The sequence below is a fragment of the Rattus norvegicus genome, chromosome 11 (assembly GCF_036323735.1).
Source record: "Rattus norvegicus strain BN/NHsdMcwi chromosome 11, GRCr8, whole genome shotgun sequence".
In the NCBI taxonomy this organism is placed as follows: Eukaryota; Metazoa; Chordata; class Mammalia; order Rodentia; family Muridae; genus Rattus; species Rattus norvegicus.
In genome coordinates this window covers 73,955,856-73,970,010 of record NC_086029.1, presented here as the reverse complement: position 1 = coordinate 73,970,010, position 14,155 = coordinate 73,955,856, and the positions used below count along the sequence as shown (strand labels likewise).

General features: G+C 40.3%; 1 protein-coding gene across 2 annotated transcripts in view; it reads left to right on the top strand.

The window, feature by feature from the left end:
• Nucleotides 1–14,155, top strand: part of Lsamp (limbic system-associated membrane protein) — a 2,169,735-nt gene that overhangs the window by 253,009 nt on the left and 1,902,571 nt on the right. The window lies entirely within an intron of this gene.

The window sequence follows — 14,155 nt, the reverse complement described above, 5'->3', positions numbered from 1 at the left end:
TCTCTTTCTTTAACGTTCCATTTTTTTTAAATCTCAAAGATATCCCCCTTCCGTTTACCTTTCCACAACCCCACATCCCAACGTCCGTCCTCTCCCCTTCCCCTTTGCCTCTATAAGAATGCCACCCACCCTCCCACCCACTTCTGACCCACCGCTCCAGCAACCCCCTATGGTGGGGCACCAGACCTCCATAGGATCAAGGACGTCCCCTCCCATTGATATCAGCCAAGGCCATCCTCTTCTACATATGTGTCTGGAGCCCTAGAGCCCTCTCTGTACTCTCCTTGGTTGCTGATCTAGTTCCCATGGAGCACTGGGTAGTCCCGCCAGCCGACATTGTTCTTCCTATGGGATTGCAGTACCTCTCTGCTCCTCCAGTCCTTCCATCAGCTCCCACACCACACCGGGTTTCCTAAGCTCAGTCTGAAGGTTGGAACCAAGCATCTACATCTGCATTGGTCTGATTCTGGCAGAACCTCCCAGGGAACAGCCATACCAGTTTCCTACCAGCAAGTGCCTCTTGGAAACAGAAAACGTCAGAGTTTGTTATCTGCAGACGGGTTGGATCCATCCAGGGACAGCCCTTCCTTCAGTCTCTGCTCTATTTTCTGTCCCTGTCTTTCCTTTCGACAGAAAATTTATGGGTTCAAAACATTGAGATGGGTGGGAGGCCCCATCTCTCAACTGGCGACCATGCCTATCTACTGGAGGAGGTCTCTACAGGTTCTATCTCCCCTTCACTGTACATCTTGGCTAAAGTCATCCCTGTTGGGTCCTGGGAGCCTCTCACTTTCTTGGTGTCTGGAACCCTCCAGTGGCTACTCCCAGTTCTTCATCCCCCGCTCCGCTGCTACATATTTTTATTTGATTTCGTGACTAATCATTCTTTTAATAAGAGCAAGTTGGATTTTCTCCTTGTAACATGGTTCTGGGTTAAAGGAATTGAAAATGAGGATTTGGATAGTTAACGTGTGTGTGTGTGTGTGTGTGTGTGTGTGTGTGTGTGTGTGTGTGTGTGTGTATTTATCTCTGTGGAAATTTCAGGGATGGAAGATTGTATGGAGGATTATAAAATTATTTTAAAGGTTGGAAAATTAGGGCTGCTACTTACCTGGGTTTAAAGTTTCACTCTCCTATTTACCATAAATGCAAGAAATATTTTCAATAATCTGTCAGTTTTCTCGAGTAACTACATGGCAACAATACAGTAATTTGTTTTTAGTCTTGAAAATGTTGACGAATTTCATGCCAAATATCAAACTTATCACATAGAATTTTCAGGAAGGGAATGGTGGAGGACTGAGTTCAGTTTATTTTTCATCATCTGTCATATCTGAGAATCTTTTGGCTAAATGCCAGATAATATAACTTCCCTTTCTATGATTTTTCTCAAAAAATATGAAAATATGGAAAGGATCTGTTCAATGAAAGGTTCGAAGCTTAAATATTCATGTTCTAAGAGAGAAAACTGAGTAACATGTTCACAGAAATGGTGGTGGTCCCCCAAGGACAGAAGGTTTCCAACATCAGGTTTAGGAAGTTGATCGAACCATCTACCAGTTGAATTCTGTTATTCTCTATGTATTCAGATTTTCAACAGAACATAAAGTCGAAGACTACTGAACTCAGTATTAGAAGAATCAAAATAAGAAGTTCCTATTATGATCCCTAACTTGCCTACAGACCCCTGGGTATATTCCCAACCTATTACACCTTTTTCCTTTATTTTAATACCCACTGTTGACTTCGTTGTACAGAAAAAGTTACAATTACTATGGTGTTTAGTTGACACTTACATGAGCTAGTATTTTAAAAAGACACAACACACACACACACACACACACACACACACACTCACACACACCTTGCAAAAGGGAGCAAGGAGGAGGATGGAAGTTCTGTGCCCTGTGGAATATAAAAATTGTATTGTCTCCCTGTTTCAACCATAATATCAGGGAAATGTTAGTAAATCTTTTGTCTTTATTTCCTAAAAGTAGGCATAAGTCCTCCAGACATGACGCGTAAGGTACTTTTAGAATGGTATGTTAAACACACAGTTCAACTCTGCCCACACTCTTGAGCGATTTATCACTATGTAGAAGAGAAAACACTGCAAGAAACTAGGCACAGCAAGAGAACAGATAAGGAGGCTACAGCTCCACTGGCGGCAACAAGTGGGTTTACTATGCTGAGAAGAGGGATAGTTGGAGAATGATGTAGTAGTTAGAAGTGAGGTTCATTGGCTATGTAGCTGCTATGCAGGTATGGGGAGGCCCAAACCTAGGTTTGCCAGCGGTCTACGCGGCAGTGTGACCCATTTCAGCATTTTGCAATAGCTGTGGAATTGGCCCTCACTGGAATGTGATGGTGTCTCCTGCTATCGAAAAGGAAAATGAACTGATCTTGAAAAGTGACAGGTGTAACCCTTCACTGTGCTGAGCAGACCTCTCATGATTCCCTAAAGCCCTGGCAGGAGGCTGGCCGGGGATGGCCCACCTAGTTTAACTTTCATTCCTTTCTAATCGCAAAATGAAATGGAGTTTTCCTCCAAGTGACAGCTAAATTTCTGTCCCTCCCCAGCTGCTGCACCAGTGCTGCGGAATTCTCGAATCCCTCTGCCCTCCATTCTTCCTTGTGGTTAGCAAATGCCAGGGAATGTTGGAGTGACGAGTTAGTTCTTTGCACCTGACACCTCAGCTGGGAGACTTGATAAACTACAAATACCATCACAGTCATTTTTCAGGCGTCGACTCAGAAAGATACCCAGTGAGATGCTGGATGTGGGAGGTAAAATGCTGCCTCCCCTCAGCTAACATCGCTACAGATGTGACCTGTGTCTCAGGGCTGTTTTAAAGAATGCTTCGGTGGAATGATCTTTCTGTCTTTAAATAGACTGACATGAAATCATAGGCTCAGTCTTTTCTCCACGAACAGCATCCCTCACCTGCTTAGGAGGACACAGTGAGAAGGAACTAAAGCTGAGCTTCTAGAACAACTCTTGGTGTCTTACCATTATCCTGGAGCCTTTCAGAATACAAAGCCAACATGAATGGCTGCAAATTTGCACACTACCTGAACCCTACAACTTAGATTTTGCATGAACCTCCTCTCCTGGGGAAAGTCAGAAGGCTCGATTCCTACCTCCCCATTAAGCATACTGTCATCCAAGTTTTCTTTGTGCTGAGATAGATATTGGAAGGTGCCTTCTCCTCTCTTCTCCCTCCTACTCCCTCTCCACCCCGGTCTCCACCCCCCTCTCTAGGGAACAGTATTAGTATTCTGCAATACACTCTTGAGCAGAACCTGAGAAAGGAATTAATCTGTCACTGGGAATGAGTGCACTGGACAGGGATTTATGCAGATGAAGTCCTCAAAGTGATGGTGCGCATTCTGTCTATAACACTTCGCAGAGGCATCACACAAACGTGCATTTAAATTGCATTGCAGCTGGGTGACTGGACACTGTCCAGTGCTGGGCTATCCTGGTTCTAGCCACCAGATATTCCAGTAGAAGGTCCATCATGTGACTTATGTATCTGGGTCCTATTCTAAAGTCCTCATATATAACACCCTATCTAGACTCAGCTCTGTGGAAGATACAACCCCACTCAATTTGCTTTATAAACGTCTGGCCTCAGAATCTCCCCATAGCCCAGTTGACCCTTGGTCCTCTTCTCTAAAGCCCTCTATGGTTTGATATTCTGGTCATAACCAGGGAAAGATTCATTTGAGCTGGCATTTCTTCTGCTGGCTAGCATCTGCAGTGATTTCTGGCAGTGATGCTGGGAGTCTCCCTAGAGAGCTTATTTTCCTGAAAGTCCCCATGTAGTTCTACATACATAAGTGGGCTGGATAAGGCTCTGTGAGCCACTTTTACTTAGGAACACTAGACAGAATCACACTGAAATCCCTTAAAGTTCATTCTATTAGGAGAGAAACCCCAAAGCAAACAGTCTCTCAGGTCTCCCTCCCAACGTGCTGCCTCCTGATTCAGTGCTCTATGCTACTCTGCACTGGCCATCATCAGGGCAAACACAGGTCCCTAAGCCTGAATCCAGAATGGTTTCTAAATTCATTCCCCTGGCCACCATATCTGGGATTGCTGCTATTTTCCCTACTTCCTCTACTATCTTCATATCCCTCTGGGATTTATCTCCATAATGAGAGGAGGGAGATTGGGGATCATTGGGTGCATTTTTCCCTGCCTTGGATTATTTGTCATTTTGACACCCACATGAAAAAGATGCTTTTCAAATATTTAAATATATGTCCGCTCACATTCCAGTTTCTCTGGATGAATTGAGGATGGCAGAATGGCTGTTTTATTTTTCAATATCTTAAGGCCTCTCTCCTGAACTCATTTCCAAACAGAACATGGTTGTAGGGACGGCAGATAGAAAAAGAGCATGGACTCTTCTGATCTTATGCCTCCCAAGATCCTAAACCTGGGTCTTGGTTTCTTGGCCGATCGTCCCTAGAAGCTCTGAACAGGATGAAAATGACAGACAGTATCCAAGACACAAGCTTTATTTAGTCAAACATTCCGTGTCCTCCCCACATAGAGATGCAAGTGTCATAACACACAGTAAATAAGTAAGGCCATCCCCAGCCTTCCAAATTCCAGTTAAGGAGAATAAGCCCTGTGTGTTATCAAACTCACACATTACTGATAGTGGATCAGGAAAAACATATGTGGGGTTAGCTCTGCCAAGAGCAAAAGGTTTTGAAATGCAGAATGCTAAAGTGTCCAAAACCAATTATTCTGTGGTAGGTGCTCCTATGTAAAAGAGCCTAGAAGAGTACTAAGCATTCATGATAGAAAAGTACAGAATTGAATCAGGAGTCACTAAGCACGGGGATCTTAAGAAGTCAGTCTCATTTGATGGCTTGTATTTTATTCACTTAAAACATAGTTGTTGAATGTCGCTCGTGTGCCTGCTTCTGTGCTGGACACTGTTTTCTTCAGAAAGGAAAGTCTTAATGCTTCGAAGGATTTTTTTTAAAGGTTTGAGTTTTTGCATTGCGATTGGATATTGCATGTGATATTACAAGCCTGTAGAGACAGGAAATGAAATGTGGTGACTGGAATCTGAGTAGTGCCAATAGGCTCATAGATTTGAATGCCTGTAAATTGCCATGCTTCCTGCTGGGATGCTAATAGGTGAGACCTCTGAAACTGTAAGCCAACCCCAATTAAGTGAAAATTTATAAGGAAAAAAAGTCTTGAGACACTAACAAAGTATAAGAGGTTGTAGTGTACGATATGCGGATTAGGGACTGAGAAAGATATATCCTGCTCTTGACTGGAAATGGAGCCAGAGACATCCAAGGAACACCAGTTCCTTTAACACTCCGAGGAAAGGCAGAGCAATACTCTCTCAACAAGTCACAGCTAGTCCAGAAAGGACATCCCTGATTAATCCCTTGCCATACCATTAAAAGGGGTCAGTTTGGGGCAAGATAATGGAGGTACTGTGGCCTCCATTATTAGAGGGACATATTTTGAGCAGAAAATTACAGATTGCTCTCCTGAAAGTGTCATATTATCCAGAAGCAGTGTCTCTTCCTGGAAGTCAATACATAAACAAGTAAGTGCCTTAGATAAATTAATCTTTAAAAGTATTTACCTAGTGAAAGATACTATGCTAAATGACAATGTATTGTGGCGGTTGCAATGCATGCAAATTACACTGGTATTAGCAGCTTCGATTCACTCTCACCGATCCTAATTTCTCATTTGTATTCAATAAGGCAAGAAATTGTTAGGTGGGGTGTGACTGATCTCCATACAAAAATATAAAGACATCGGCTGATATTGTCAAGGGAATAACCATGTCCCAATAGACGAGATATATGCAGTATGAAGCTGTAGAATTATTCAGAAGAATATACAATTCGGTTGTAGATGGGAGGCCATAGCCTGTAGTCAAGAATGCAGAAAAGACCATTGTCAAATGCAAACATTTTAGAAGTAAAGAAATCGAGAATGAAGTTTTAGACGATAGGTGACAAAGAATCAGTACACTCTTAGCCCATTGTTGATTTTAAGTGTGTTCTTTTCTCCTCCACTCCTCCACTGTCCCAGTAGCTTGTTCATATTATTTCCAAACAGCCTGAGACTTCATAAGCCTTTCCTAAAAAGTCATAAATGTTTTTTTCTCAGTATAAAGCCTTAGAAGATAGATTGTCTCCCAGTCTAAATCGCTTTACACCCCTTACTATCTACTGCATAGGACCCGCCAAAGGATAGTGAATGGTTTGCTACTGTGTAATTCTAGAAAAGGGTGGTCCTGACATAAGGTCTGTTTGAGATGAACTCAAAACAAAACAAATCTAAATCAAGACACTTGGAAAGTAAGTTTAGAAACTTTGGAAAGGTAAGTCTGGTCTTGACAAGTCTTGGAGAGGACTGCACTATGGTGTGGATGTTAGAGAGTCTTGAATTGGTCCAAAGTCAGAAGGATGCTCTGGGCAAATGTAGCACTCTGCTAGACACCTTGCCTTAGATACTGTGGTTTTAATTTTGAATGGGTCGTCAATCTAAGTAGGAATAGCCAGTGTTTTATGTCCTGCCATCCTCTGTTTACACTCTACCAGATTGTTTCAGTAATGGAACCCGTGATACCTGACGATTTTAACTTGTGAGAATTTTTATCTTGATGAGAAAATTTCTGTGCATTGAGATGACTTTTGACTATTAAGGACTAAGCAAAACTGCACCCTTCACTCAGTATCCTCCTCTACAACATGGACGACTCATCAATTGCTTATATATTTAATTTTGAATAACCTCAAAATTTATCATCTCCAACTAAGCAGCTTACAAGTCCCAGGACATCTATAACACTTGAAGTTTTACACAGTCTTGGTTTTTCTTCTATTGTCTGAGATACCAGAAGTTGAGAATACACTCAATGATTCTCAAGCACAGAGTTGCTTTGGTATTTATAGGGAGCAGCATAATTTTATGCAATGATCCATCTACCATTCAAAGCACCTAACTTTTCATTAGTAGAAACCCTCCATTACTATGATAACCAACATTTCCATATATATATCCAAACACTACTAGTTAAGGCTACAGATACATCTTTCGGACTCTGGTCTAGACTCATTGGGATAACTGACCTACAATATTTATATCATGTCTCTGTTATGTTCAGTTGCTCAAACCAGTGATGGGAACTAGCCCACCCCATCTTGGTTGGCCTTGCTTCTGCGGTAACTGAATGAATGGCTTATACCTTAGACCTTCTTCTCAGACAACACAGAAAGTCATTGTGAGAATCCATGCCAGCAGATACAGATGGGGAGGAAAATCAGCCTTGTCATACTGATTTACCAATTATGCATTGTCTTCAGTGTCCCCTTTACAGCGTTCAGTCTGGTGTGCTAACCCCCTATGCACAGTGCTTGTTTTCTGCCACATCTTTATTATCCTGGATTTAGTCTATTCTTAGAAATGTTAAAACCTCAAAACTCCTGTGGGAAGATCCAGAACCAGAGAGATTTGTTCAATTAACTGGCACCGTTTAGAATGCTTCAAAAGGCTTGACAATATTAGTGTTATCATTACCATTGATGTTTATTTTATTACATGTTGTGATGTAGATTAAAACACTGTAGCAGCCTGATGTTATTAGAAGACAGATTCTGAAGACTTGAGTCTGTGCTTCTGGATGCTGTCACCAACAAGTTGGCTGACATTAAAGGAGCTACTTACCTTCTTTGGGCTTTGGTTCCCTCATAGGAAAAACCAAATAGGACAGACCTTTAGAAATGCAAATCTATAATTTCTACCAATCTAAGTGTTAAATAATACAGCATGTTATGCAGAGCATTAAAGAGAAAGAAAAAGAGGAAAGGATGGAGAGAGAGAATGAGGGAGGGGAGGTGGAGAAGACAGAGAGGGAAGAGAGGAAAAGATCTAAGCTATTGACATCATTTGTGTATTCTTTCCTTCTCTCTTTATGTCCCCATGGTGTCAGAATAGGAGTGATAGTCCTGTGGCCTGACTGATACTATATCATATGAGAATGGCGAATGCTTGGACAAAAGCTGCAATTGCAATGACATGTTGTACAGCAAGTGTAGGGCGTGCTTCTTGTCCTATCTCATCATTACCTACCATTGAACTTGTCAGACATATTATTTTATCCATCCTTCATTGCCCTTAGTGAACATTTTATACATTGGAACTAAAGAACTAAAGAACTAAAACACGAATTAAGATAACATTCCTGTCTTCAGACAGATCACAATCTAGAAACTGGGATAATCATTTTGGCATTGGTAGCGTGTAGCCTGAACAATTTAGAATTGGATTTGAGTACCACTGCTACCTGGAAGAGTGAGAGTTGCCAAAGCTTTGCTTAGTGAAGTCAGTGAGGGTTACACAGAGTAGGTAAGGTGCTGATAATGAACAGTGAGCCTTTAACTCATATGACATGGACACCTCTCTGCCTTTTCAATTTCTGTCTAAGATGACATCACCCAGAGCATCCAATCTTGAAGCCACTAATGAATCTTCTTTTTAAAATTCATGCTTAATAATTTATTAGGATACTTTCACTTATACTAGATCAAAACCGTCTTCTCTTTGTGTATATCCTGAGCAAAGTGTGATTCTCTAAGCATATATAATTGAAAGGATATAGGGTATTCCAAAAGATTTACCCATTTAATATAAACAGTAAGAATAACTCTCCTTAAGGGTATGGGGAGTGGTCCTTCTATGACAATATCTAAATAGCTTAATAGCTATGGGAAAGAAAACATGTCTAAAGTATTCCTCCTAATTTCGTGCTCCCTTTAAGAAGTTTATAAAACTTCCTGAATCTTACTGTAAATCTTAGCTTACCTGAGGAAAGCTCATAAGGAAGAGAGCTGTTACAAACCTCCAACTCATCTTCCCCAGGTTTGAGAATGAAGACTTTCCCTGTGGCTACCATATTCAGTCTTCCCCCACACCCTTGCCTCTGCCCTTAAGCAATCTGCTGTCCCTCAGCCCAGCCATCTGCTCTTAGCAATGAGCGAGCAGCGTGGTCGCCATAAATCCTGGCAGACGTTGCAGTCTGGCAGTGTGAATGACAGCATGCAGTATGGAGTCTTTGGCAATGGATGAAACTGTGGCTACAAATCCAAGCACTGTAAACCAGATGACGGAAGAGAATGAAGTCCCTGGCTTTTTCTTTAACCACCAGGTGATATTTCTTGAAACAACTATGCATCTCTGTCAGTAACTATTGAGCTGTTGAACCACTCTGCTTATCGTCTTCAAAAAATGAGGGGAGAAGTATTTGTCTCCTTCAGCCTTCTACAGCGTTCTTCATAGTTACCTCAAAGCAGTTGTCTGTTTCTCCCAAAGTCATATGTATACAACCTTGTGGAGATAGTGGAGTTTGTTTCCCCCTTGAAACAAGGAGGGGAAAAGCTTTATAATTAATTGACTCCAAAAATCACTTCAATCAAAACTTTCAATTTAGTTGTTTATGAGTTTCTACTACTCTCAGGGAGAAACAACAAAATGCCAATTACTTTCAGATCAATTTTACTTTTGTGAACTTAGTAACTAGGTAAAATCGAATGTTGGCCTTGCTCAGTAAACACACCAGGCTTTTCCTGGTGTGTATACTTAAGATATACTATGAAAACTACCATTGAAAAGCCATGCTATACTAGAATCGGATTTGTACTTAGGAAAAAAATGTTTAAAGTTTACATTTTTATTCGTTTTATTTTGTTTTAATTTATATGTATGAATGTATGTATGCATGCATGCACGTCTGTATGTTTTATGTAGCTAATGAATACATACACATATGTGTCAGTCCATGTGTCTGGGTGTAGTTGCACCTATGCACAGTACACATGTGGAGCTTGGAGAACAATTTTCATGTGTGAAACCTCACCTGTAACCCTGTTTGAGGCAGGTTATCCCCCTTATAAGCCAGGTGAGCTAACCTAAGACCATCTGGAGAACCCTGTTTCTGCTTCTCTCTGGTAGCAGGTAGCCTCAGAGAGGCTTGCAGTACAGTGTGAGCATCTCCCAAACTTCTGGAATCTGAACTCAGGACAGCTTATAGGGTTAGCACTCCTACTTCCTGAACTATCCCCTCAGTCCAGGACATTAATTGTTAAAATAAGAACTTTAAAGTGCCTTTGTACCACTCCAAAGGAAAAAATAAATCCTATAGATGCCAAAAGATGGATATATCTATATCTATATCTATATCTATATCTATATCTATATCTATATCTATATCTATATCTATATCTATATCTATATCTATATCTATATCATCTATATCTGCTCCCATAGGCACCAGGGGCTCTTTTTGTCCAGCACTGCCCAATGTAAATGCACCTTTGTCCAATATTAAATAGACCAAAAATACCATTTTATGTGCTATAAATGGAAGATCACATATGCATACATAAAAATACCCCTGTAAAATTCAAGTTACTACATGGATATAATTATATACGTTATTTGGCATTCCACAAGCAAATGTTTATAATATATACTGATTTTTACATTTTCAAAGAACCATTAGTTAGTATATACGCCAAAATTTTACACCATCCTTAGTGAAAGACATATTCAGTCAGTACTTTACAATTTTAATTAGTTGTGCATTTTATGATTGTGTATGTATTTATTTCTCATGTACATTAAAAGTTTCAACGTGCTTTAGATTAAAATTGACATTTTCTAAGCATTCCACTGGGACTTAGTTAGATAATTTACATGTTGGTTGTTTGAATTTTAAGTCTGTGTCTGTGACAACCTGTCCTGCCAAAAAGGGAGAGATGATTCACTGTAGGTTACAAGATTAGGTTACCATCATGGCCTTGTAGTCACAGTGGCCGGAGATTGATACCATACTGCACTTACAAGCACAGTCTGGAGCAGAGAAGAAAATTACCGATGGCTTCTTAGCACACTTTCTCTGCTACCCAAACTTAGAGGATGATGTCACCCAGTTTTAGGCTACGATCTCCCCACATTAATTAAGGTAACCAAGAGAGTTTCCTGTAGACAGGTCCTCAGGCTACCTTGATCCAACTAAAACTCCTCATTAAGACTCTCTTCCCAGGTGATGCTTGATTATGCCCATTTGGCAGCCAAAACTGACCACCAAAGGAGTAAGGTAGAGGTTCCTGCATTAAGTAGAGGAAGTTCATTGCAAAAACCAAGCTCAACTTCAGTCATTCACAATATTGATTAATAAGCTAAGGAATTTTACATTCTATTATAGTAGCTTAATTAAACTCACACTAGACATGAAACTTCTGGCAGATACCAGTCACTAATATAGACAGTAATTAGGAAAAAACCTAAGACCATGTATAGTAGAATTGCTTCTGTTTTGAATGTTCACAAATTTCTAGTGCTCTGCTTTATCAAAAAGAAACACTAATAGTTTATACACCTTGAGGAAACATTCAGAGTATATAAAGAATGGATAAAAATTCATTCAGATGGCATAAAGAATGGATGAATAAAATGTTCTTTCCAAGTGTCTGTGTACATCAAGTTACATAGAAATAAAAATACTATAACTGCGTTTTACCATAGATATACATCAGACGTATCACATAAAGCAAAATGTGTGAGTTATTTCATACCCCACCATTTAGCTTTGAACTCTTTACTTAACCAAAAAATAAGTACTGAGTATTTGCCAATGCCTTCAATGCTGTCCTCCAAAGGAGAATTCCTGTCACTGCCAAATAGTAATTATAATGAGGTGCTCACACCAAGTTATTAGAGTAATGACATGGTAAAATATGTAATAGCCTCAGATATTAAACATCCAGAGTGTTTACTTTTTATTATTAATTACAAGGGCTGCATTGTTTTCAATATGAGAGCCAAGAGGCAAACACGTTTTTCAGTGTTCAGGTACAAGCAATTTAACAATTTCCTAAGGAACATTGACATATAAATAATGAACCAGAGTGCTACAATGGTAACGTTGCCCCTCGTCACAGGCTACGTTCCTCTTTCTGTTTCCCAAGCACTTTGCACTTCTTTCTACTCCAACAGTGACTGCAGTCTTTCCCGAAGGTATGTTTACCATTCTCCCATGGCCACTTTATTATGAGTACTTTGAGAGCTTGCTGCTTTTTAGGGTGGCTGCTTCCTAATAGGACAGCTACTGGCTTAAAGATTTCTTGTTAAGAGAATATTGGCTCTTTGATGAGGTCATGAGTGCATTTAATCCGATTTTTTTCCTACTAAATTTCTGGGTACTTTCCTCCTCTTCAAGTGACTTGCAAAGTGATTTCTCCAAGTATCATCCTGACTGTCCCTCCTGCTGCCTAGTCATGTCCTCTTCCCTGGTGACTTTGTCTCTGTGATCTTTGCTGCCCGGATGTGTGAGGTCTTATGGGGAAGCATTTCTGTGGGGTGAGAGCAGGCTGTTTTCTCTCTCCCAGCTCTCTCCTTTTCGATGTTTGCCCTCAGTCTCCCACCTTTTTCTGCTCATCATGTTCTGCGCAGAGTTGCTGAGATGTGAAATGAAATCTATGACAATCTATTACTGTATATGAAAGACTCCGTGACATGGCTGGGCTGACTTGCTTTCTATCCTGTGTGAGATCTGGAAGGATTGGCAGAAGGATTAATTTAGGGCTGCTTTGGCTGACACTGGTCACCTCTAAATGGATAATCATTTATCAGTAAATTACTTTTTCTGAGACTGATAAATTCTGATCATCTCATTCACTCCCATTCTGCCCATCCCTTCCCTTTCTTTCCCTGCCTCTTTTTATCTTGTACTTTCTTCTTTCTCTCCATTCTCCCCACCACCACCCAACTCTTTCTCTCTGACTCTTGGCCATTTGATCCCAATGTTTTTTACTTTCTCATTCCCCCATAATGTACAAGTGCACATTCTGCATACACGAGTATTCCTAAGTAAGCATTAGGAGAGACAAGCAAATCTTCATTAAAAGACCATTTGTACTTACAATGTTAAAATTAAAACTGATTATAAATAGCATCAAGGTATGATGGAGTTACAATGTCTGTCATTAGCAGGGGATAGGTGCTAGGAAAAAAGAGAAAAAACATAGTGCTATTACAGTCAACACATGGCTAGAACACATGTTTAGAACTATGTTCATACTATAGCATCCTTTAAAGAGGACAACAAAAACACGGACAGGAGATTCCTTCTTGACTGTCATCATGCAACTGTGTGCTTTGCATAGGTCTCTTTACCCACAGAATGATTAGCTCCCTCTCAAGCCTGCCTGAGAAATGTAGGGTATGCTATCAGGAAGGCAGGCTTGATTGACTTACTAAGAGTACTGAGAAGGAAAAGATAGCAAAGATTCCCAGGGCTTTTGCAAGTCTGTAATGAAATGCTAAGCTTCGGGCTTAGAGAGGGAGGGGAAAGGAGGCAGATGGCAATGTATGTGCAAAAGTACATTTTCACAGGATTGTGGTGAAACTATGATGTGGGAATTTTATTAACCCTCTGATGGCAGAAATGAACATCAACTGGTGATTAACTTACATTGTTACTTTATATCGGGGTGATGTGTTGATTGTCTTTGAACCTTATGAAAGCCTGTGTTGATAATCCCAGAAGAAAAACACCTTATTCCTGTACCATAGGCATAATGTTTCCATTGCGAAGAGTTAATTGGTCTTACTCTTCGACTTTTTTCCTGTTATTGTATATCGGGAAGGGAAAGGAAGAAAAAAAAAAAAACACTGTTGAACAAAATGTGTTCGTTAATAATGTATGGCTGAGCTTTTGGAGTAAGAAGCTGATTTGCCTTCCGAGGATGCATTTGGAAGGCTAGGCTGGAAATTTGACAGCTTGGGTGCTGAGAATGTCTGTGGTGCATCAGCAGGGACTGTGGAGACTAGAGTGCTAACCTCAACACGGGAAAGATAAAGGCCATTTTTTGCTGTCCTCTTATTGCTTTGGACATTTAAAATGTTTTTACATTCAAGGTGGGAGCACGCACCTATTAAATGTCTACCTAGTCCCCAACAGTTCTTTCTTTCTTTCTTTTTCCTTTTAGTTGCTTAGGTAGTTAAAGACACTGAAACATAAATGATCCCAATAGAACATTGGTCCCTCAATCTACAAGGGTTTCTCAATTTAATTAATGAATGCAATGAGGTCTGAGA